Genomic DNA, 25,232 nt, shown 5'->3' with positions numbered 1-25,232 from the left:
ACCACCGACAAAAAAAAACAAAAAAAACAAGCGGTTTAGGCGAACAACTAAAGCGCCGCTCACACACTTGCACCCGAGTAGTACCGAGAGAGACAAGACCGGGTTTTAAAGGGACACTGAGAGGGTATTTATGCTCGCAAATGTTTTTAATTAGCGTGACATATAAGAGCCCAACTACCCAGAACAGAATTTGCGGCTCGAAATTCTTTTTCTTTCCGCCCGAAAACCGCCGATCGAGAACTGGCCCGTTTGAGTCGTTCTCACTCTCCTCTCAGTGGTCACATGCGGTTTTCTAAGGCTTAGACGCAATTACCAACGATAATTGAAGTCGTGGGTCATTGGAGGCACACACTCAATACTAGATATGAACAAAAATATACCGACATTTGTGGCTTCTAAAAAACTGCAAACACGTTAATTATTAAAAAAAAAATCTGCACAGTTACGTGGTTTTTGCTAACTTTCAGCTATGTATTTTTGCTTCCTCCACAGTCCAGTTTCGCTTTCGGTTTCGAATAATCGCGTTTTTTTTTTTTTTTTTTTTTTTTTTTTTACTGTATTAAATTATGCGTGACACTGTAGCAAAATATTGATTGGGTAGTCTTTCTGACCCCATATTAAATCGCCTAACAAAAAAAAAACGTTTTTGGGTGGTGTCAGTGTTTTTTTAAGACTCTTGCGACGCCGGAGGATCAGTTGCGCTGCTGCGCAGCAGTTCCTACGCGGTCGCAAGCGTCTTAAAAACCGATCTCGTATCTTTCTCGGTCCTACCCGGTTGCAAGTGTGTGAACAACGCTTAAAAGCCGCAGCCACACCGTTAATCCATCGTACAAAAGACAGTTTCCAGCCACTGGCTGAGGCCTTCCTTGAATGACGGCCACATCCGTGCCACAAAGACACTCCGCAGACATATTTGAAGCGTGTACGAAGCGAACACGTTTCCACCATGATGGAGGCGCCTACGCAGACGATTCTGCTGTCATGTCTGCAGCCATGTCTTTTGTGTGATGTATGAACAGTGGGACTTCGGTTTTAGCAACCTCCCGCAGTGGCGCTTGATCCCGAACGGTGTCTGTCGCTTGTCTTCCTAGTGGCACGAGAACTACGAGGCATACAAGACTACCCCGTGTTAAACAAACAACCAACAGCTTCGAAAAAAAAAAAAAGAAAATCGAGGCTGCCGTCGTGCTTCCCACGGGAGACACTTGGAAGTTTAGGGCCGCCGGCACTTAATCGGGGCTGGGCGGACTCGACAAAACGGCCCATCGTGAAAGGTGTGTGCGCGCGCGACAAGAGGAAACTTGATCGGTCCGTCCTCATGAATGCCTCATGAACGCGCTGCCTGCGAAGAAAACCGCACGCACAGCTCGCGGAAGAGACACAAAAAAAAAAAAAAAAACTAAACAAAAACGGAAGGTAAACGAAGTAGTCGAGCGGTGTCGTTTCGAAAGCTGCGATTACCTGCAGCCGGTGCGTGAGTACGCCTCCCCTGCCCGCGGGTCCCTCTAATTGGGTCAGGCGGCGACACTGCTCGGACACAGGAGAGCGTCCGTCCGGCTGGTGAGCAAAGAGCGCGCTCACCCGAAGGGGCTGCGTTCCTCTTTTGCTTTTTCGACGTCGGCAAACAGACGCTTCCGCTCGGACTAATCTATCCGGGCGCGCTTTCGAACGCCGACGACGGGAACAGCGCTGTCCAGGCGGGAATCGGGGCCCCGCCGTTTTACTGAGGACTCTGTTTAGGTTGTCGCTCCGGGGTCGTCGTCGCCGCCCCGTGCGAGGCGACTGTCGCGCTGCCGCCGACGGAAGGCGTTAAGTGGCCAATGATCCTGCCCCAATTTGTGCTGGCTACACGCCCGTATATGAGGCGATAAAAACGACACGATTCCTCGAGCGCACCTCCGCGCGAACGAGCGTGTGTCGGGCGCCTGTGGCCCACGCAATGCGCAGCGAATGTCCGGGTAATGGGCTTAATTGCGCCTCTCTGGAAAGCCCCGTCTGTTTCTCAAGCTTCCGTGTCGTGAGCCCGCAAAGGTTCGTGGAATGTGTCCTCGTATAATTGAATGCTTTCGAGAACGCTGATCAGCGTATATGGAATGATTCGCGCTTTTATCTGTACAGCATACTACACGAAGCGGTAAACTGGGGCCCGTGGTATGTGTGTACTATGTACAAAACGAAAGCAAGTCGTGCAGTTGTGCGCTTGTCTGCCATGTTTGATCCGAGTTGATGGCACGACAACATATCGCACCTCAGCAGACTCTCAGCGCCGTGTGTGTATTCGTTCTTTCCGAGCGGCTGACGAACGTGGAATGTAAGATGGTCTCTAGAGTCACTCTCAGCAGTTCCGATGGGTATATACTGCACCGCGATGCAATTGGTAACACCTATCGTTGGTCTTATTTGAATCAGTTCGACCAGTGAGAAGCGAGATCGGTTTGCAAGCTGAACGGATGACTCACATCAAAGAGCGAGATAACCGGAAGAGCGCTTGTATCAACGGAGATCAGCGCTCTTGCAAATATCAGCGCTCAGATGAACTACTGTTAAAATATAAGGTAGCTAGGTTGGGCCGCAGTAGAATATTTTAGGCGGGCTAACTCTAGTTGAGCCACCTTATGTCAATAAACCTCGTGGTATATTACCTATACAACGAGGAAAATGCTAAGAATGTAGGTAAGTGCATTTGCCTTATCAAAAATAAAAATTCGACGAAAAAAAAAGACAAAAAAGTGCCGTTCGTTTCATTTTCCACTTTATAACAGTTCCTGCTGCAAACGTTAGCACAGTGCGTAAACACGCTGGCAGCCTCACCATCGGTGCTCAGGTAGTTTAGCAAAGAGTGTATACCGTCAAAGCCGTCTCTGCGTAATATCCCAGCGTCCCATCAAAAATCGCAATTGACCTCAAGGCGGTCGATCGTGGGGCCTTACCGAGCTCGTCGGCGGCGAACGGCGTTTCCTGCCCGGCTGCCGAAAAACCAGTTCTCGGCTTGCCACGCGGATATGGAGTCGGAAAGAGGCCGAGGACGAATCGGGGAAAAGCTCCGCGTTTCGAATCCATTCCGAGTATATACACCCTAATGTGACAAAAACGACAAGCGCGCAAGAAGGCGAGCACCACACTGCGGACGCAGATGTGTACCTATATAAAGAATGAACGGTTAAACGAGAGAAGGAAAAAGCTAAAACGAGCATCGCCATAAAACAAACAAGAAAGTAGAGTGGGATTCTAGAAGGAATCCGTTTAAGATGCCGCGGAACGAGCCCCAGTGGAGTCTACGCGCCGGGCTGATCGAATTCCTCGAGCTGGGCGGCAGTGGGCGTTATTACGGCCCCCGCCGCCGCTTCTGCGATGGGGCCGCCCGAGCTGGCCGATACGGCGTCGATGCTCGCATTGATGTCGCTCGGCGCCGAATCGCATTGGGGCCCCGGGAACCGGCAGCGCGGCTGTCGCCAGCGGGGTGGCCGACGCTGCCACGCTTCGACGCCGTGCGGTGAAGCCGCACCGTCGCGCATCTTCCTCAGCTTATCTGGCGAAAAATGGGAGCTAGCAGGTGGCATCGGCTATACGTTGGCGCCGGATTGTGGTTTCGATTCCCCTTGACGAGTCAGAGTGAAGCGTCCTGATATCGGGATATTTAACAGACGTCGAGTAGATGATTCTTTGTGTGTATATATATATATATATATATATATATATATATATATATATATATATACATCCTTCCTCTAGCAGCAAAATACAGTGTACAAGTGTTTTCTTTTTTGCCATCCCATGTCACTGTTGTTTGGTTTTCCCGGGTCGCTCTTGTTTTTGTTACCGTACGGCAATCGTAAGGCTGCAAAGGTCTTGTCAAGTTAACTGTTTTGACTTTTTGCTTCTGCAACCCACATCACTATCTGATAATGATGTAAATGAAATCGATTGATTGGTTGATGATGGGAGCGACGAAAAGTACGTCGCAGACAATAGACTCGACCGCTGAAAGGTAACAAATAGATATGATTGATAGAGGGACAGGAAGAGAAAGAGAGAGACAGGTAGAAAGAGCAGGTTAACATCACCTTCGTGCAGGGGCAAAAGAGAGAGGGAAAGAAATATGTTGCGATGGGGGAGAATGATGGGCTGAGGAATGCCAACAACGATGAGTATAGGGCTATGGGATATCACGTGACATAGAAACTCTCTATATCATAGAGTGCTTGAAGTGTTGTACTCGACCAGGGCATTAGCGATACTTTATTGAATTTGAAACATTGGACCGTTGTACCCCAAGCACGAAGCACTCCAGATTCACAAAGCGAACCAGAGTCGTCTAGGCAGCGATGTTTACTGCAGCACTCGTAGTTCTTCGATGTACTTGAGGCATTCGGACTGGATCAGTTCTATTTTCGCTTCAACTTCACAACTGATACAAACTCCAGAGTCTTTTCTTCACATCTTATAGGCAAACTGCGGTGCCTACTCTATATTCTTGGTCATGGTAGGTGAAAAACTGTCTACAGCAGTCTCTGGAGTCTGGACGGTGCGCGGAATATAAGATGAGGGTTCAGGGCGTGTAGTCTACAGGATGATGGCACTGCGCGTTAGTTCAGTCTTCTTAGTTTAAATAAAACGCGTACACAACTGAGTAAAAAAAAAAAAGTGATGATTATGTTGTATATCGTTTTTTTGCCTATGCATTGATGAGACGTTCAGAAAACGTGACAAGTGATCATGGAAAGCATGCTTCTATATCTGAGGACAGTTTGGCCTCTTAGGAAGTAGTCACACTCCTCGCACAACATACAAAGAACACGCTGTTCTGTGGACACCTAAGGCATGCTGCTCAAAGCTAGTTTTCTTTATACATATGCATGATATGAATGCGTGTAAAGACAGTTTTTGCATCACCGATGTGACCGTAATGCAAGGAAGGCCTTAGACGGTGTCTTCAGACTGTGTTTTGTATGATGCACCTGCAGTGTCACAGCGACTTCACAGAAGGAGAAGAACGACCGGAGAAATACCGACGCAACCGGACACGCGTCATTCCGGAATGGTGTCAACGACATATAGGTAAATGCAGTGGCATTTTATACTAAATACTCCGGGCACCATCTGACCGCCACTTAAGGTCCTTAAAAGAATTTGTACAATCCGGATATAGCGCGCAGCTAGCTGCTTTAAATATCCAGCCACAAAACAAATAAATGGTTCGCATACTACGAAGGAGTCAGCGCCGCACGTCCCCAGATATATTCTCCTGTGGCCGTTTGCCCAAGACAAGGCGACAAACAGGGTGCCTTCGACTTGTCTGCGAACAATGTTTGTCGTCTGTTCTTCCAGTGGGACGGCGCCAAAAGGAATAAAGGGGGGGGAGCTGCCGGTTTCTGCCGCTGTAACTGGTTTTCCTTGGATCTTGATTTGTATCGGGAGCGTCGCGCTGTTATATCTCAAAGTTTGCTTCTAAGCACGCGTCCAGGGCAGCATTGGGTCTGCGAACACCTTTAGCGCGATTTAATGAACGGACGAACGATCGATAGGAGTACGCGATCAGACGCGCAGACCACAGAGGCCACGCTCGGGGACGCTGGCACAGCGACACACACCGTGCCGCCATTCGAGCCGGGAGTTGTTCGGTATCGTCCGTATTCGGCGACCGCGGGGAGGTCGACGAGAGCGCTTCGCCCGTTTCGTCACGTCGTCGTGGGGCACGGTGAGCGCCGCGACCTGGAAGAGCGAGTGCGCGTGGGATTATCCGGAGAGACGGGAATTCATCATGCTCGTCACGCAGCCGCGGCTGACTCGGGGGGTCGGCCATCTCGAAAACGACCAAGAAAAAAGAGAACACGACGACGAAGCGCTCTGACACATCACGAAAGTGACTCCGAAAACGACGCGAGATAAGGGCAGCCGGGTGAGGAGGCAGCTGCGGAAGCTCCCTCCGAAAGAAACGTTCGTCCCCCATCCGGCAAAAAAAAAAAAAAGTTTTATCTCGGAGAACATTCCTGCCCCGCCTGTCATCCAGACCACTCGCGTCTATTTTATGCTCCCGGACCGCAACTGAGCGCGGCAGAGCTGTCCGAGCTTCAATGTCGGGCCGTCTCGCGGCCGCGACGGCTGCCGATAAGCGCGCGCTCGGCGACGTCTTCGTCCGGTGTGCGCTCCGGGATCGGCTATCGCTGACGCGGTTCGCGATCCGACTCCCTCTCTCCGCTGCCCGCACATTTTCGATCGGGGCGGCTGGGCCCGGGCTCCGACGGGAATCGGGGCGCAGCAGCCCGCTCGAAGAGAAGCAACAGCCGACGACTCCGCCGCGGCGTCTCATTAACGAGCCGGCTCGATCGGCCATACAGCTCGGGCAAGACTCCCCGCGGGGAGGCATCGGCGCTGCGATTGCCGACGAATTATCGGCAGTTCGGCGCTCCCTCGTCGCCCCGTGCGGGTCCATCACGCGTATCACTACCGTTGACTAACGCCAAGGACGACGATGTTGACTGTACACGCAACACACCCGTGGTTATTATCGAAAAACCGCGCGATACAAACAAAGCGGTCGAAGAGAAGCTCCGACAACATGCTCTGCAAAAAGTTTAAGAGTCAAAGCCCCACATTGAAGCACCCCTTTTGAAAGAGTCGTACTTCCTGGCGTACTTTTTCGTAGCGGTTACTGCATTCCGCCCCGACACTGAGATTTGGAGTATTGCGCGCGATTTCGGATCGAGCCCGTTCCGACCCAGTGAGCATCCAGGCGCGTAACGAACACGTCAAGATATGTCAGCTCTCGGAAACGCTCAGGCTTATCCTGAATCAACGGCACGACTAAAGAAAGGGGTGGCTATCTTAATGAAAGAGGATATAATCTGTGACTTGCTGGATGACTACTGCCGCATTACTAGTGATTATGAAATATTATGCTTGCGTGATAGGCAAAATATTTTCGCAGTACTTTATCGCCCTCCCGACGGAAATGTTGAATTGTTTCTTAAGTTCTTTGATGCTTTTTTGGTGTTTATCAATGAAGGTAAATTTAATCTCGTTTGTGGGGGCGACTTTAACATTGATATGGGTGCGGATACAAAGGTTAAAAGGGACATGGATTCGGTTTTAAATACGAATGGTTGTAAGAATCTTCTTACCCGACCGACCAGAATTACCTGGCACAGTGCAACTACAGTAGATTTATTTATAGTCAATCACCTAGTTGGCGACATAAAAAGTGGAGTCATTGTTTGTGATCTGAGCGATCATCTCCCAATATTTTTGAGCGTAAAGAATATCTCTAAAAACAGGAACAAAACGCAATCCACATTATTTCAAAGTATTACACAGGATCGGTTGGACGCATTTCGACAAGACGTCATTAACACGGACTGGACCGGAGTACTTGCTAAGGACAATGCTGACGGGGCCTATAACGCTTTTTTGGATCTTTTTTCCACTCTATATAAGACCCATTTTCCGTTTAAGTACTTCCGAAAGACCAGGCGTATTCGAAAACCATGGATAACGTCGGATTTGCTTTGCAAAATTCGCACGAAAAATACATTGTACGATAAGTTTGTGAAGACTAGAAAACAGGATGCCTTGAAAGCATTTAAATCATATCGAAACAACTTAACAAAAGAGATCCGACGCGCAAGAGCTCGCTATTATTATGACGTTTTTGAGTCTGCAAATGGACGCGTAGATATTATGTGGGAAAGGTTAAATTCAATTCTAGGCCGCAATCAACTATCCAAAAATACCGAGCAAATAGAGCATGATGGTGTAAAACTGACAGGCAGTCTGCTATCTGAGGCTTTCAATGACCATTTTGTAAGTATAACGAGCACCAAGGACAATTTTAATTCTACTTTTTGTGATGCTAGAAACGAGGCCTCACTATTTTTAGAACCTGTTACTGAATCTGAGGTAATTTCTCTCACTTTGCAATTAAAAAATAGCGGGAGTTGCGATGCTGACGGCATCCAGATAAAACCAGTGAAGTATGTTGTTGATTTGATAGCTCCATTTCTAAGTCATATTTTTAACCTGGCTCTGGTAACTTCTGTATTTCCAAAACGCATGCAAATAGCTAAAGTTTCGGTCTTGTATAAAAAAGGAGATAGAAACGAAATGGGAAACTATAGACCCATATCCATTCTGCCGGTATTTTCAAAAGCACTTGAAAAAGTTCTTCATGTCCGTTTGACAAATTTCACGAATAAATACAGACTGATTACGGATTCGCAGTTCGGTTTTAGGAAAAATCGTTCAACGGAGGCTGCATTACTTGTGCAGAAAGAATTTATTCTGCAAAGTTTTGAAGAAAGAAAAATAGTTTTGGCAGTGTTTGTAGATTTTAGTAAAGCCTTTGATTGCCTTGACCACGAAATTTTACTAAAAAAACTTTACATTTATGGCATTCGGGGACACGCCTTACAGATTTTTAGGTCTTATTTAGAGCATCGAGCGCAATATGTTTGTCTGAATGGAAATTCTTCCTCTATGAAACCTATAATTTGCGGTGTTCCTCAGGGCAGTATATTAGGTCCCCTTCTTTTTAACCTCTATGTTAATGACGTCGTCAACATTAACCCAAATGTCAAATTTGTAAATTACGCCGACGACACAACGCTTCTGTTTTCGGCAGAGGATAGCGACGTGCTAGTGGACATGGCAAATCTGACGCTCTCAAGATTAGAAATTTGGAGCCGGGAAAATTCTCTAAAAATTAACATAAACAAAACTAAAGCTGTTCTCTTTCGCACGAGAAATAAATCGATTGGAATAATGAGGGACATTACTCTTAGCACAACCCCAATTGAGATTGTGAGCAATTTTAAGGTTTTGGGAGTGATCTTTTCTGAGAGTATGTCCTGGGATAATCACATAAATTACATAATTCCCAAACTGTCACGAATAACTGGATTGTTATATCGCCATCGATCAATTTTGCCAACGAATGTTAAATTACTAATCTACAATTCTCTGTTTTATTCGTATTTAAATTATGGCCATCTTGTTTGGGGCTCAACTACATTATCGAACCTTGAGAAGATATTTTTATTACAAAAAAAAATGCTGAGGTCCATTGGCGGCGTCTCGTTCGACTCCCATACAGCTGGTTTGTTTAGGGCTTTCCGCGTTATTAATATATACAATTTATACAATTATAGACTTAGTAAAATGTTTAAAACGGAAAACAATAGAAATACACATTTCCTTAAAAATTTGGCTAATCTTTATCTGAAAGAACCGGTTTACCCCACACGTCATGCACACCTTTGGGAGATGGTGGCTCGGAGAACAAATTACGGCTCCCAGATGGTTCGATATACGTTGCCTAAATTGCTGAACCAGTTAGAAGAGAGTGAACTGGAATTGAATAGAATATCACCAAAACAACTTAGAGAATATTTTATAAGCTTAGATAGGTAAATTAGCAATGACTTCATCTTTCATGTAATATATATATATTTTTTTAAATATATATATATCTTTTTTTCCTTGTTTGCTTAGTACGCATTTTTTGCTTTTATAGTGTCCTCTTGTTTCACCTTGAACCATGTTTTGGTATGAAATATGTTTTTTGTATGTGTTTTTTTTTCCCTGTGCCTCTGCTATTTCGCCTATGTAGGAGGTCGAGGACCTTGTCAAGCTGTACTTTACAGCTTTTTTTCTCGACCTCCGCCATCAGTGTTGATGGGAAATAAACTTACTTACTTACTTACTTACTTAAGCTGGAAGGATGCACACCAATTTCTTCATTTCAATATACTACTTGAAGTAACGTCGCAACAAGGCCTGAGATTATTTGTCATTGATGCGAGTATGACAATATAAAAATTGCGGCCTTGATAATTCTTCGAGCATTTATATCTTTATTTGAGGTGCTTCATTGTGCTCTATATATTTTCTTCCCGCTCAATGTGTTCTATATTGACGTTCTTTGTTGTTATTGGTGTTGTTTTGTATATAGAGTGTCTGCGCAATCTACGTAGTCTACTATAGGCCTTCGTGATCTTTGAATGCCTAATTTCTAGGGAAGAAGAAGCTCGTCAAGCAGATTTTCCAGCATTTTTCCCCCACCCTCCCCCTCGCATTGATAGGAAATAAAGGCATTAATAACCTGGGTTGCCTGCCTCGTTTGCCAGAGAACCCAGGCGGGACAAATACCCCTTCTGCGACGAGCAGAAACAGGCTGTCACAGTGAAAACAGAAACTTACAACGAAACAAACAAAAACAAAATCGGCAGGGCGTGGTTATCGCGGAGGTTGACAAATTATAGGTCCAGCCACGAAGCATCCATACAACGCGGTCGTAATCTGTCATAGTACGCATGCATGGGAGTGCAATGGGACAGCACAGAGACCCAAAGTGACCGCCAGACTGACTGCTTTTATCCACATGGCAGGAGGAGGCTCCGAGCGGCATGCAAACACCGGGACAACGCGGGTTCTAGCCGCCACTCCGCCAACCTGGACGAAGACCGCAAGAGCAACGAGCGGCAACAATGGCAGCGAGGCACCGCGGCCGAACCCAGTACGTCCTCCCCGGCCAAAGGGAGAATGCGAGCAGCGAACTCGGCTCTCCCCGAGGAGCGGTCCCCGAGAAAGAAACTCGCTCAATTGGAACGAATGAATGCCTTGCATCTCCGCCCTCCAGACTTCCAGTGCGGCGCGAGAAGGGCCCGTCCCTCTCGCGCAGCCCCCGCCGCCACTCCGCGAGGCTCCGATGCTCCTTCCCAAGTGGAAGAAGGCAAGAATGCGAGTGCTCCACGGGCCTTGTCGCTCGGTCGTCTGACAGCAGCAGGAGCCCCCCGCTCGAGAAGTGGCCCGTACCTCGGCCAGCTATCCGGGTGCAAGCTCCACGGCCGGTTATCGGGCGCAGCCACGTCACCTAGACGACAAGGACCGCGTCTTCATCACCTCCCCGTCCCTCCCCCAAGCATGCGTCAGCATCACCACAAGCGCGTCTTGCAGCGTCTTACACGAGCACGACGCTAGCAGGCGGTGATGCCGAGACGAATGCGGCTGCCGCATATCGGCGGCGATTTTCGTCGAGAATCGCGGCCAATGTTTGCCGCAATGGCCACTAACGGTGACGTCACGGACAGGCCTTGTATTCTAGGTGGCATTGGCTGCTGACTGCCGCGAGAAGTGATCCCTACGCGAGCCTCGCTTGCCGGCCAGCGAGGCCATCCCGTACGTGTGCCTCCAATTCCACTCTTACGAAGAGGCCGGACGGACGTGGACGTGAACCCCGCGCTCGAGCGGAACGGTTGCCGAGGGAGTACGTGGACGCATAGGCCGTCTGCGGGGGGCTCGTTTTCTTTAGTTTTTGTCTTCGTGCGTAGGTTCTTTTCAGTGCGTTGCGCCTCAGTTCTTATTGTAAACAAGTGACAAGGTACGTTATTGTCAACGCATTGCTGGAGGATACCATCTATCGTTGCCTCGGGTGCATTCGTCACGGTCCTTCCCTCGTACAGACGACGCCTAGCAACGGCCGTAGCAACTTCGGAGAACGTCACGGCTTGGAGAGCGGCTCGCGCATGTGAAAACTTACGTCGGCTGCCTGTGTTTGCACCCGTTTTCTCCGATGCACATGGGAGCTAACCTCCGCAGCCAGATGGGAGGAGGGACTGCGCTTGCCCAGAACACCCCTCAGAATTGGATCGTATTTATGTAAAATATACTTTTTTTCTCCCCTAATATGGCTTCAGCATGAGTGGTGTTTGCATAGCCGTCGACATCCCGAATGACGGCACTTTCAATATCGTCAAAAGCACTGTTCGGGTCTTGCCGCGTCATTTTAAGTTGCTCGCGTTTCAAGCACCACTTGTTGCTTAGCCCAGTTTTTGTTTCATTTTGGCGGGATTGCTTTTTCCGGGTTGATATGAAATCTCCTAGTTCCTCTGTTACCTAACCGGGCACGTTAACCGCGTAACACTACGCGCATGCGCAGTGTGGAGCACGCAACGCTAACGCACAGTGCTTGCGTTTGCTTTTATACGCAATATTAATACTCTCTATGGAGTTGGGGTGCTTAGGAGAAAGATTAAAACATCAGATGAACTTTGTCTGCTCCTGCGTTAGCACTGCGGACTTATAATCAATTTAAAATAAACGAATAAGGTGAGTGCACTAAATAAAGAAATATAGTGGTTTTCCTTGAAAATGCCACTGAGAAAAAAAAATCTGCCTAATGTTTCATATTTTTTACATTTTAAAATGTCAAATTTTAGTTGGAAATTTCAAATGAAAATATCAATTAGATGAAAAATGTAACGAGATATTAGGGGAACAGACCTGGTCAGCAATTGTTCAGTAAAATTTAAAAAAAAAAACACAAAAAAAACGCTGTATTTTTTTTTTTTTTAACTTGTATTTGTACTTGGTGGTAGCTTTATTGTCCTCTTGCTAGCTTTATTTGTCCCGCGAGTCCATAAACATCATGTCGCCTTCTCTTTCAGAACGCCCCTGTACTACGCGGGTGCGGGGATCCCTGGATGAAAAGAGCGAGGAGATCGGAATTCAAGAAGGACCATTACATGACCTTGGATGAAAAACAGAGAAGACACGAAAGCGTGCAGTGCGGCAAAGACGAGACAAAAATAAATGCAAATTTAGCTCGGTCTTATCCAGGCGTGCATCGTTTCCCGGAGACTAATTTGGCGGACGGATGCTCTTCGTAACCGTTTGCGCAAATTCGTCCGGGGTTCATCCCATTCCAAGGCCCGACTGAAAATTCCGATTACGCCAGCACTGAGCCGCCACTCGTGTCCGCACCAGCTCGTTATTGACCCAGAGAAAAGGGCGTTGCAGCCAAGTCCAAACGTGACGCAACTGGCAATTTTCTGGCCAGATATGTTCTCCGGCAACACGTCCAGAGCGATCAATTGTGTTGGGAAACCCTCAACACGGGACAACTCAACTATCGAGATTCGCTCGACGAAAGGTGGACCTTTCAGCGTTCGAACAAGTGATGATTCAACCGCGCCAAGGAAAGTTCAAAAAGAAATGGCAAAAAGGCAACATGTGTCGGGACTCGCATCACCTAGATACTCGTATCTGATGCGGGTCCTACTTGGAACCAATATACTAATCTCGCTCGCGAAATGAGGTGAAGTGCTCGAAGGTTTTGGACCGGGGATAGCGGCCGATTGCTTCGAAAGCTGCTTTACCGGTGTGGTATTAAAGCAAGGACAATTTTCACGGCGAGAGTATAGGTCATGCAGGAACACAGGAGCCACACTACATCTGCGAAGAAGAAAAATCATCGCTCGCTCAACGAGGCTCCCGAGGAAATGAGTGCGGTTTCACCCCGGCATTAAACACGGTCCCTGGCACGGAAACTGAACGTTGAACTGTCACACCGAAACGTACTAATTCCCGGTCGGGCGAGCAGCTTCGGAGCAGGGAGCGACCCTGGTCGCAGTCATTCCGGTCGGTCTCGGAGTCAACGACACGCTCTGACTCGAGGCTCGTGCAGCGGTGCGCCTGCTTGTCCCGCAGGAGGCCTGGTGTGGCTAGTCGCTAATCATCGCGTCCGTCCGCGCATGGAGGGGGCCCCGAGGCGCGCGCGGCGAGGGCCGGGCGCATGGCGTCGCAATTAGAGCGCCGTTGCGTCACCGTGCCGCGACGCGCAATGACAATGTGGGCCCGCTTCCGTCGCTGCCGTAATAGTCGCAAATTACACGCCTCAATCGGAGCAAGAATGCGGGGCATGCAGCCGTCGCTCAAAGTGCCGACGCCCTCGGCCGAAGGGAGCATTGACAGCTCCCTCGAGACTTCCTCTTTTTGCGCCCTTTCTCTCGCCGTCTGCTCCTCCGCCTGGTGCGGGTCGCCAAAGTAGTGGTTCTCTCACGCCTCCATCCGACGAGCATCGAGCACTACACGAAAACAAAACCGGCCAGTGACCGCCACGATGCTCCTGGCTATGTTAGGTATACTGAACTTGCAAAGAGCCGAGCTCGAGCACAATGAGGTACGAAACTAACCTCTAGACGCTGAGCGGTACTTACTAATGGCACTGTACCAAATGTGAGGGCACAATCGAGTTGCTAAAATGGGATCATAAGCTAAAATGGTATCATTGTATATTCTCCCAGCACATAGTGCGAGTGAGCGTAGTACGCAGGTGTCGAACACAGTCCAAGACCCTGATGTGCGTGTGTCTGCCGTCTGGAGGTTTTGTAGAGCATAAATGGAACTTTTCTTTCCGTCCAATACAACCGTAAAAGAGGGTTCCAACTCTTCGCACTTTAAAAAATTTAGCGGGTCACCGACCCTACAGCAAAAGATGGACGCACGATCGAGAAACATATATATCCCTTCTTTATAACTATTGCGGCAACAACGCATACCGCGAGTGTCGGTAGACGACGCGCAAGAAAAGGTCGCCACCAGTCCAAATGCACTCGGTCTTTTGGGCAGATTGACTTTAGAAATTCAGAGCCGCAAACGCAGCACCGCAACGCCGGCGAATTTTTCTTCGCTTTGCGGGCGCCAGTGTCCAATAAACGACCTTGCTGCGTGAAGCACGCACACACAAAGGTAGTGTGTGTTACAAAAGCCGCGGTTGTCGAAGCGGGAAATATCGGGCACAGACAACGGCCGCCGTTACTTCACAGACGGCGGCAGAAGATGCGGCGGAAAGGGCGAGGCATGCGCCCACGAGGCCTTAGAGGGGGGAAGGGAAGATAAACGGGGCGGCTTTCGAGTATCCGAGAGCCTGCGCTGGAGAACGGCCCAACCGAGATCGCGCTTCCAAGAACTCCCCGGTGAAATATGGGGCGGGCTCAAGCGCCACGGCGGACCGAACTTCGCCCAGAAACGTCTGACAAATCGGCGAACGGGTAACGACACAACGGGGGCTGACTTTGAGTTCGCCACGTTCTACGTCAAGGTGAACGTCACGGGCCTCGTCGCAACGGTTAAGGGAAAACGCAACTTTGACGCGTCAAAACAAAAACACCCAGAGGAAAAGGCCCGCATCCTTCCTCCTCAAACGTCACCACTAGTGGGTCCACGCAGCACCGCCTAGCTCGCGTCAGCATCGTCGACAGCGTGTCTTGAACCGAGCGCAACGTCAGCACGAGACGACACTGAGGCCGTGTCCTAAACTTTGTTCACTCTTACCCGAGGATAAGGATTTTGTTCCTTGCTGTTCTAAAACCTACACGCGTCCAGCGTTTTCCATTCTGTCTCGTCACGTGACACGACCCGCCGGGGTAACTCGGGTCCATTTGCGTAAGGTTTGGAACACAGCCCAAGACGGACCCGCGTGTCGCTCTGCGGCGTTTGCCCCTCGGGGCGGATTCGGGATCCACAAACGATGACGTCACGGGTAGGCCTTATCTTCTAGGCGGTACTGGTCCAACTCATCTTGGCGGCAACAATTTTGAGGCTAGAGCTTTACCAACTGGGCATAAAAGTAACGAGTTCGTTGAAAAGGAGGATATCCCAAGATTGTTCGCTCGAGTGACCCAAAAGCTGATACTTTGTACCGCGACGGACATTCATCGCGCTTTCTCCGCTGGTGAGATAAGAGAAAAGCTCACCCATCTCCTCGCGGAACCGGTCAAACGCTCACCATTGTTTTCGCGCACTCGGACGAAATGTCATTCAAGGAGTAGTCACTGGATTATGTTTGTGCGAAAGCCTGACGCGCAGAATCGCCTTCGTTTGCACGGCCATAATGAAACATACGTGTAATGCTGGAGCGCTGGTTGATTATACGCGCGTGTCTGCGAGTGGAAGTGACGACGGCAGCGTCACGACGTCGTACAGGATAGCCCAAATTCAGCACGAAAGGCCACTTCGAGAAGAAAATATACTAGATAGCACGGTAGCGGCCGCAGAATAAGGCGCTTCTGTGTCCTGTACATCCGCCTCTCTTCAATTGGACGTGTTCAACTCGAGAGAGGGGGAACCGAAAGCCCGATCACCGGCGGACGTTGCTTGTAGAAGCGTATGTGAGAAAGTGAAGGAAAGGATCACCCTCGACTGAAAGTTGCCGAAACAATGTGCTAAAAAAGAATATTGTCTTTCTCGTGGCGCGCGTCTAAGGAGAAAAATAAACCGCGGACAAAACGTAAGACGCACAACCGTGGGTGCACAGCGCTTCAAAGAAAATACTGTAAGAAACGAAGACGGGAGCGAGCTTCACAGAAGACAAGCACGGGATTCGGGCAGACCTTCCTGAAACCAATTACCCTCCTCCGCAGAAAAATGCCGTCCGTGGAACGATTCTCACGCGCCCCAAATGCGCTCCCCCCTCCATTCCCATTCCCTAACAAAAATTAGACCTACACCACCACCGCGGTTTCGGTGCCCGAGCAAAGTGCAACAAGTCCGGGCCACCGCCGTCAGCGTCGAAGAAACATGGACGAGGACGGTCCCCCAGCAGGAGGCGTCGTGCATGCAGATAGCGCGCAAACAAGGGCAATAAAAGCCGTCCCCCGCCAGTAAAACCTCGGCGGCGACCATAAAAACCGGGGCTCCCAAGTCCCTTCGCCGAGGGGGGACTCTCGCCGGCTATCGAGTTACACCGCAAGGTCGGAAACCCCGCCGGAGCAGTCGAGGGGCCGCGACGGCCCTCCGGGCTCCCCACCACTACCCACGCGGAAATTCTTCTAGACTAGATCGCCTGCCATGTCTGCTCGGCTGCGTCAGGAAAAACAGCGGGCTTTCGGCGCGCAAAAAGGGAAGCCGCCCTCGAAGAAAAGGACAGTCCCCGTGCGTTGTTGGTGGCAGACCACGGTCCTAGAAGAGCCTTTCGAACAACGAGCTGCAAACGGTTCGGAACGAAGTAGCGTCCATTTTTTCTTCTTCTTTCCCCTCGGGGTCTGCAGTCTGAAAAATGGCCGCCGTTCCAATTAGTCGCGAGGGACGCCGACACAAGAGGGGCCTAGGGGTCCACAAATATGGCGCGCAAAACTGTGGAGAAAGAAAGTGTTTACGGCCAACGCCCGCTTAACTCGCTAAACGAGCAACTCGTGCAAAGGTTATCACTTTACTCGCATCTTAGAATGTTTTCGAGAAGTTCAAACGAATGCCACCAAATGAAGGCGGGTGCCTCGTGATCTTTGGCGCCAATCTCGGTGACTTAGTGGAGCGAAGCACGAGGAACGCGACGTGCTGTGGGTGATCTCAAAAACTCAAAATGTGTCTCACCTAAAAGTTGCGTGATCCATTGGATGAAGCAGAGAAGGTCAGGTAATCCAAAATAGAACCTTCTTCCTCTTCATGAACTCTGCCAAGAGGAAAGGAAGCGAGCGTTTAGTGAAACATCCGCAAAACCGTCGTGCAGCCGCAGTCAAGTCAGATGCACATGTAGCGACCTCGTGTGCGATTTCGCTGTTACGGCTTTGAGCACAGCAAGTTCAAACACGTTTTTTTTTTTCTTTTTTTTTTACACGAGCGACGTTGAAATCGCGATATCGCAAGTAAAATCGCACCTGTCAAATCAGACATCGAGGCTGAAACACATGTCCGAAACACCATCCAAAATAGCGAAACATGCCAACATTATTTCGCGCTAATTTTATGTTTTATTTTATTTTTGCACGCAAACCGCAAATACGGTTTTTGTTAAAAGCGAATTAAGGACGTCCTGCACTGCAAATACACTTGTTCGACGTAAAATGGTTTGGTAGTGTTTTTTCGAGTTCCGATTTTCGCGCGTATATTTTCGGTTTCTTACATGTGTTCCCACCCTCAAGCACGAATCTGGATTCGTGCTCATTGTAACATGAAACACTTAACGCGGAGGTCATCCGAGACTCTCAAGTTATGGAAAATACAAAGCAGGCATTAAAAAAAAGTTGAAAATTACAAAAAAAAAAGTGCTAATTGTGAATTTTCTTGTACTATCCAGTCATGGAAGCGGCATATGACCTTTTGTTGCAGGTTTTGTTGCAGGATATTGGGTTGTAGCAGCCACTGATGCTTTTAAAGCAGATGCCACAATTTGTTAGTACATCACTTGAGAATGAAAAGTGATTGCATCACTAAACGAGCTTATTTATGAGAATGCTCCCGGGTTCATCTCTGATACTCGAGCATATAAATTATTACCGTTTGTGATAAGAACAGATAGGTCGTAAAAGGAACGCAGTCTTTTTAAATAAGGCTCTAGTCACAGTGAATGTCATTTACAATGGGTATTAAAAAGTGGCTGAAAAATTAATCATAGCGCAACACTTAACTGGGATAAACCTTGTCTTCCCTCCCCATTTTAAAGTCGGTAGTTTGTTTAGCCCGCGAATATAATTTCTGCAATGCCAGCAACAATCAGCATAACCCCCTAACGCGTCCTCCAATAAAAATGCGTTCCGTAAGTTGAATGAACCTATCAAACTCGAGACTTTAATATCATAAACTGCCAAAACAACCACCCACAAATAATGTAAAAGCCTACGCTCACGCTTTAAAGGCGACACTGCTTTTTAGCGGCGTAGGAACCAGAGTTGCGTCAAAGTTGGCTCGTCTTTCGATCTACAGCAGCACGGGGACTACCGTGACCAGCGTATTTACTCAAATATACATAGACACGTGTTTTTTTTCTTTCTCGTTTCCTGTGCGCAGTTTCCTCTTTTTAGAGAATAACTTGCCATTAGGACAAAGAAGGTCGATCGGTAATAATCTTGAGCACAATTTGAGTGCATATCGCGCTTTCTTATTTTAAAGAATAACTTAGAATTAGGACAAAATAGGTCGATCGGTAATAATCTTGAGCACAATTTGAGTGCATATCGCGCTAAGCGAGGCGCTCCCACAAGGTGAGTCGCTGCTCCTAGCACTCCGGTGCAAAGCGGCGAAGCTCGACGCCCGCACGCTGGTGAGAGGCGGTGAAGGTTGTCGCGAGCGGCGCCACGGTACTCTGCAGTCACAGAACGAAAGCAGGTGACAGACGCGATGACCGAGTGATCTTGTCAGGAGTACAAGACCCTGGTTTTGTTTTATCACAGTAGACGGAGCAATCGGCAATCCCACTATTTTGCAAAGTTTTCTCAGGACTCCTCCTGACACTGACAACGCCGTCTGAAAATGTAGACGATGTCGGCGATCAACCAGCCAGCGCATCAACCGCGGTCAGAGCGGTTCTTTCGCGGCATCAAGGCGCGACATCGTGGCACTCGCCATTTGATTGTACGTGTCCCATCGTCGGCTAAACCAATAAGCTGCAGCGAATGTCCCGTGACTCGCGCTTTTAGTATGTGTGTTCGTGGTTGTATGTGCTCGAGCCTTCGACTGTGCTCTCCCCTAAGATGACGCGAACTATACGATGAGTATAAGACGGTTTAAAATTCATATTTGTACAATTTTTCTTTCCTTCAACTTCTTTGAATATTAAAATCGACCAAATTAATAAAATATTTTTAAGCTTATATTGGCCCAGGTGTGGCGCAATTCTTAGCAAAAATGGCATTTTGGAGCAAGATATAGCAGACTTTCGTTCATGGTCCAATTCGGCGCAAATGGCGCAGCACTTCTATCACTGATTCTTCCCCTGTAAAATATGTATATCACGAGCGCACAATATAGAGATTGGCTTTGTGAGTGTTTTGCGGGTAAATAGACACCTGCGCTTCTACTTACCCGCAAAACACACAAAGAGCCAATCTCTACGATCTAGGAAATCAGCTCAGCGAATGATGAGGCAAAACATCCGTTTAGACCTCAAAATGACGTCGGCGCTGTGGGACTACGCAATGCAAATCGTCACGCTTGCATTGCGTAATGCCACAGAGCAGACTTAATTTTCAGGTCTACACAGATGTTCCGCCTCATCATTCGCTGAGCTGATTTTGTAGATCGCAGAGATTGGCTCTTTTGAGTGTTTTGCGGGTAAGTGGACGCGCAGGCATTTCTTAGAGTGTAGACGGCAGAAAAAATGGAACATGAACCGCTGGGTGTGACGTCATACTCAGAGGTTTTGGCTGCCTAGTGCATGCCGCATGTGAGGGAACGCGGGCAGCGCTTTTAACAGCTCGGGTAAGGCTCGCGGAAACGTTCAGATCTCCGTAGAATACGTCATGATCCCCGCCTCCACCGAACGCGATGGCTTCATCGCTATTTGAAAAGCGCTGTTTCGCGTACTTGACGCATCAATCGGAAATGTAATTTTGATGAAGATTAATTAAGCTTTTATTTTCTCAAACACAGAACCGCTTCACTTTCACTTCAACGGTGAAGCACAAGCGTGAAAGACCAACTAAAACTCGCACGAAAATCTAAACATACGAAAATTGTTATTCTCTATTCTCGAAAAACGAGGGTACTTATTGCAATGCACGCAAATCGCACACATGACATTGTTAGAAGCGTACTTGCGAGTTTTGTACGATTAAATGATAGCGCTTAAGGTTCGGATTTTGGAAATTGGTCAGGAAGTATTTTCGTCTGTTCTGAACTTCTCGTGATATTCTACTATTTATTTTTCTTTGAGCTTGGGTTTAAGCTTTTGCTCCTCATTTTACTAGAAGAGTGTAATGTTTCGCCACGAAAATTCAACGTGGAGACACACACTGTTAAGGGAAATTTACGAGTCACTATACTCGTTGTCACCTCAAAAAAAATGCTAGTTTTGCGCATTATACTTACGCCGGGCGATGTAGTTCTGCGCAGTAACTTTCATTTCAGCGAGCCACTAGAGCAGACAAGTCCACTCTAATCAAACGGACCCCTGGAGAGCAAACACAATCACATAACAAGCAAGCGGGAGCCACGTGGTCGAGGCGCATACTACCATAAACAAGCCAAAGGCTCGGGCCAGCAAACCGGTATTCGCGGCGGAGGTATTCCGTAAGGACGCCACAGTCGTGCCCTACTAATCATAAACAAGGCGCGATGACCAAAGGCAAACACCGAAAAGATCACAGGACTACATGTTTAAACCGTATTCTATCTCAAGGGTTGTTCGTAGACAAAGCATTTGGCGAAATGCTGGTCCGGCTACTTCGACAGTGCACGCGCAGAACTACAATCAGATGGGACAGTGCACTAAATGAGATGGGATATAGAATCACAGTGTAAATAGTTTTCGACCGCTGCTTTTCGGTTTGTTCCAGGTCCAACACACTGAAGTATCTTATAAGGGTGTTCGGTAGATCAAAACCGAAAGATGAAAATGGCAGAGGCATTTGCGGATCCGCGAGGAATTCTCGGCCAGTACCTCCTACACACACGAATAGTTGACATGCGACTCGCAGAATATAGCAAACAGACGCCGCACGTACAATGGTAAAAGGATCGCGACCCTGCAGGTAACCAACCACTCCTCCGCGTTGCATGCCGGACAGCTAAAAGGAAACTATTTCGTTGACGATGTCCGTCCTTAGCAATGTATAGGGTTACAAACATGCCGACGTTTCTCGCTCATTTATAACATAAAAGATAACTTCTATTGGTTCGTAACACTTCTTAGTACGCAGACTCAATCACCTCACGAAACGAGGCATTCAATCGCGGCGAATGAACAACCGTCCCCATATTAGTCGAGTTCGCCGTGGGAAATAGGCGTCAAGCCATGTCAGGCAGAGCCAAAACACAACTTGAGGTTCTTCGCCCCAACGCAAAGACAATGCAACCGCGCGCAACATGCCCAATAGTGTCGGTCGCTCACGAAGAGGCAAGGACGACGTATTGTTGTCGTGCTTCGGGAGGGAGTGTTCGGTGGCCTACCGTTGCCCGCCAGCAGAACCCGAAGCGAAATAATCATCGGCGGCGAGCCAGCCGGGCAGGCAGGCGGACGGGGGCCTCCCAGAGGCATGCCTCTATTTGCAAGTTATTACTAGGCTTTCCTCGGCGGAGCGAGGACCTGACGGGGCTGGAGGCGAGCGTCCGCGAGTCACGATCGGGCCAAGCGCAGTCACGACGTCCGTTTCGGAGCCAGCAACCTTTTCCCAGGGTGAATTACAGGCCCGAGCGAGACCGGAGCGGCCCGAGAGGCGAGCTGCCTGCCTGCCCGCGCAACCCGTAATGATCGCACCGAAAGTTATTGGGCATAAAAAAAGAACGGCGCGGGGAGGGCGGCCGCGCTCGAATCCTGTTTTCCTAGAGATTTCCGCCGCTGCGGTCTCGGCCGAGAGGGGAGCGGTAAGTTATGTGCCGACGCAGCGGCCGGCCGGCGAGCGCCGACGTGCGGTAAGCGCGTTTGTTTGCGGCAGCCTTCTTTGTTCGTGAGGAATGCCACGCCGAGCAGAAAGAGGCGGATAATGGGGCCGCATGAGGATCCGCGCGGGGGCCAATTCCGCCGCTGAAGTTCTTTACGGACGTGATGCGTTTGGGAGCAGGAGAATTGGGATGGCGCCGGCCTCTCCCAACCTGGGAAGTCTATGTGAAGGATCGCAACAGTGCTGCTCTCACAAATATATCCTTCTTTCGAGCACGAAGAAAAACTGAAGTAACGATAAACTAGCGATTGCCAACATTATGCGGGCGTGCAAACGGCGCGGCCTTCAAACAGGAAGCAACTACACGCGTCTACGAGAAAGTTGGAGAACACGAAGGTGTTTGCGCAGGAAATAAGCGAGGAGGATTATGCGAATATAAACCAAAATTTTATAAGTCAGTCATGTTTCGAAGGCTACAACGACCCAACGTGAAATCTAGATATTGAAAGAACATGAATAGACTCGAACCAGTCTCGGCACGTACCTTTGTCATCGACAAGTCCGATTTTCCGGTTCCATCGAGGGAAGGCCCCCGAAACACGGGGCGGAGGCTCAAGGCGCCCGACAACGCAGATGGGCGAAGGGGAGGCACAACACCAGCGTCGTCACACACAGACCGGATTAGGGGGTCAGTGGATATCCCCGAAACGGCGCACAACAACGGTGGGTCCGCGTTCTGCTTCAAAAGAGCGCCGCCCAGACAGCACGTCGGCGCCACACTCGATCAAGGCGGACTTATAATCCGCCGGGTCCACGTCCAAACAAGATCCACCTTCTCGCGTCGAACGCCGACCCCGGAGGGGCTTCGTTCTTCAAAGGCTGAAGGAGCACGTTTTCGGAGCACAGATATTCACGGAGTCCTCGTAATCCTTGGCTCGGTGATCGCGACCGGGGCGGACACACGCGGAGTGGACAACACGAACGTCCCCGCATGCAGCCTCACAACCACCTCCGAGGCTCGCTCGGCTCATTGTGACGGCGGTCGAGAAAAAGTTGCTCGCCGAGAATGCCGTGGAGGAAGGAGCGGAAAGAGGAGGAGGATGAGATCTCTCTCCACCTCGCCTCCTCCTCTCCCGTCCTGCCTCCCCTCCCGCTCCGCCGCGTCTCTGCGATTGGTCCCGGAGAGACTGCTCTCCGCTCCCCGGAGTTTTGGACGCTTGTTTCGTTTCGTTTTTTTCTGGCGTACTTTCGGGTGGAGCATGAGGAACCACCACCGCACAAACACACACCCCTCGCTGAAGCACTCCACCCCTCTCTCAAAGTTCGTTTATTTCTTCTTTTTTTTTTCTTTTTTCGGCGTGCAAAGGAGCCAAGTTAGGGGGGTCCTCTTTCTCTTCGTCTCTCCCCAGGTTTTGTCAATTTTATATCGGTTTATTTTCGGTAGGGTTTGCTTTTTATTCGGTTCTCGCGGGGGATGTATACAGCCGACGGGCCTTGTCCGGAGTCCCCCCCTCCCCCCCCCTCCCCCACACACACACACGTACCCGACCTCCTTCTCCCTTCTCTGGGATTCCTCCGGCGTTATTGTTGTCTATTTGGTTGGGTCGCTGAGGTCCGAAGAGAAGTAGAGGCGATCGTTTTCGCTTCCCAGTACGGAGGTGCCTGTATGTATCGCTCTATATACCTAATACTTTCTTTTTTTTCGCTTCCTTATTCGCGTTTAAATGGGGTTGTTGTTGGGAGCCATCGTTCTGAAGGCTAACCAACCGGCGCTAAGCCTAATCCCTTCCCTTTCTTCCCGTTTCTATCGCGCGGGGTGGAAAGAAGCTCGTCGTCGCTGTTGTTGGTATTTATTCGTGTTCTTCGCACGGCCATAAGGAGCGGCAGAAAGCGGAGCCATGAAAGCGCCCAACTCCGCTCGCGGTCCATTGTGATTTTAATTTGCCTCTCCCCCGGTGTCACCTTCGCGGGCGGCTTGACCGCCTTCGACGAGCACAGATCGTGTTGTTGCTGCGTCTCCCGGGGTCCTTCTCTAAAGAGGGACATTTTTCTCGCTGTACCCGTTCGTCGAAGGGCGCCGCGGGAGGGCGAGCTCGAGCTCGCGCTTGTGTGCTGCGGGGACAAAAGAGCGCGACGCACACCGACCACGCGTGTGCGCTCGCTCTTCTACGGACAGAAGTGTAACCGCCGGAAACGCGATCCAGCCCCGGCTACACGATGAATAGTCCGAGCAGCCACCGCGTTCGTGGCGGCGACAACCGTACACTACTCGACGAGGGAATCGTGTTTGTATTTCATGTTTTTTTTTCTCTCTCGTACGCTTGTCGGACAGTATACGAAAGAAACCCGATATTCATTGAGGGTGAAACTCATACATTGTAAGAAATACGAAAAAATTGACCGTATGAAATGCATACCAGCGTCTAAAAAAAAAAATGTGTTTACGTCTCGCAGCAAACAGGAAGGAATAATATGTTTGCAAATACCGGCCGCCCGTAGTGAGAGCACACTCTCAGTAGCCCCTGAGGGTAGGCTGCAAATATGTGCTCCGGGACACCAGTCACTGGTCTTTTATTATAGCGGTTCAACCAATGAGAAGGGAGAGTGATACCTTGCTCCGCTAGCGGCAAAACTGAATGGACAAATGTTTACCAGTGGGACTGCAATGAGAAGCTTAGAGTTACTTTTACTAAGAAGTCGCGATGTTAATAAATACAAATGTATAACATCTTCGTAAAGTCGCGTGTATTGTGACTCTAGTAGTAATTTTTTTTTTAATGTTGTGATATGTCGTTGACCTCTTGTGTTATACCTGCTACACTAACAAACAACCTATGTATGTGTACGCTTCTTTACAAAAGCGGGCTGTTTTTTTTTTTTTTTTGCTTTTGTTTTTCTTGTTGTTGCTGTATAGTTGTTTTATTCCGGAAGACTGGAAATCGGACAAAGCCATCCGCGTTTATCGCATTCCAGAAATACATTCTCCAACTCCGGGCACCCATCGACAGTTTAGTAAACCACTACGCCCCGTGAAAGCAAACTCCTCGTAGAGGATGCAAAGAAAGTACACGACTGCAAGTTCCGGAACACGGAGTGTAATTGCGCTCTCCCCTAACCGGGTGATTGATCTGCAGATGCTCCATT

At 49.1% G+C, this 25,232-nt stretch overlaps 1 protein-coding gene across 3 annotated transcripts in view; it reads right to left on the bottom strand.

The window, feature by feature from the left end:
* Positions 1 to 25,232, bottom strand: part of LOC8036317 (toll-like receptor Tollo) — a 229,181-nt gene that overhangs the window by 49,104 nt on the left and 154,845 nt on the right. Inside the window, exons 1-2 of one of the 3 annotated variants that reach the window (XM_040221678.2) lie at positions 22,633 to 23,132; positions 17,146 to 17,224 (exon numbers count right to left, since the gene is read on the bottom strand). The exons of 1 other annotated variant lie outside the window; for it this stretch is intronic. The gene's annotated coding sequence lies outside the window, so the exon portion shown is untranslated. Of the gene's footprint in view, positions 1 to 17,145; positions 17,225 to 22,632; positions 23,133 to 25,232 lie in introns of those variants that run through there. One more of the 3 variants, XM_040221679.3, reaches the window with a different exon arrangement.

This window comes from Ixodes scapularis, unplaced genomic scaffold, assembly GCF_016920785.2.
Source record: "Ixodes scapularis isolate PalLabHiFi unplaced genomic scaffold, ASM1692078v2 PGA_scaffold2__306_contigs__length_199485367, whole genome shotgun sequence".
In the NCBI taxonomy this organism is placed as follows: domain Eukaryota; kingdom Metazoa; phylum Arthropoda; class Arachnida; order Ixodida; family Ixodidae; genus Ixodes; species Ixodes scapularis.
Note: the sequence above shows the minus strand (reverse complement) of the source record. Positions and strands in the feature narration are given on the sequence as shown.